The 292-nt window shown below is 35.6% G+C and overlaps 1 protein-coding gene across 1 annotated transcript in view; it reads left to right on the forward strand.

Annotated features, from left to right (window-relative positions):
- PSMD11 (proteasome 26S subunit, non-ATPase 11) overlaps nt 1-292 on the forward strand; it is a 36,636-nt gene that overhangs the window by 32,388 nt on the left and 3,956 nt on the right. The window lies entirely within an intron of this gene.

Genomic DNA, 292 nt, shown 5'->3' on the forward strand with positions numbered 1-292 from the left:
TTCTTCTAGAATTTTTATGGTTTCCTGTCGTACATTTAAGTCCTTTATCCATTTTGAGTTTATTTTTGTATATGGTGTAAGTTGGTGGTCTAGTTTCATTTTCTTGCATATATCTGTCCAATTTTCCCAACACCATTTATTGAAGAGACTATCTTGGCTCCATTGTATGTTCCTATTAACCAGTTTTAATTAGAAAGGAGCTAACTGCAGAGCTGTGCTGTGCTGATTGATGTTCCTTGAAGAATTCCAAAAGCTAGCTCTGGAATTCCTCAGTTCCCATTACTTAACCTGA

The sequence above is a fragment of the Myotis davidii genome, unplaced genomic scaffold (genome assembly GCF_000327345.1).
Source record: "Myotis davidii unplaced genomic scaffold, ASM32734v1 scaffold699, whole genome shotgun sequence".
Classification (NCBI taxonomy): domain Eukaryota; kingdom Metazoa; phylum Chordata; class Mammalia; order Chiroptera; family Vespertilionidae; genus Myotis; species Myotis davidii.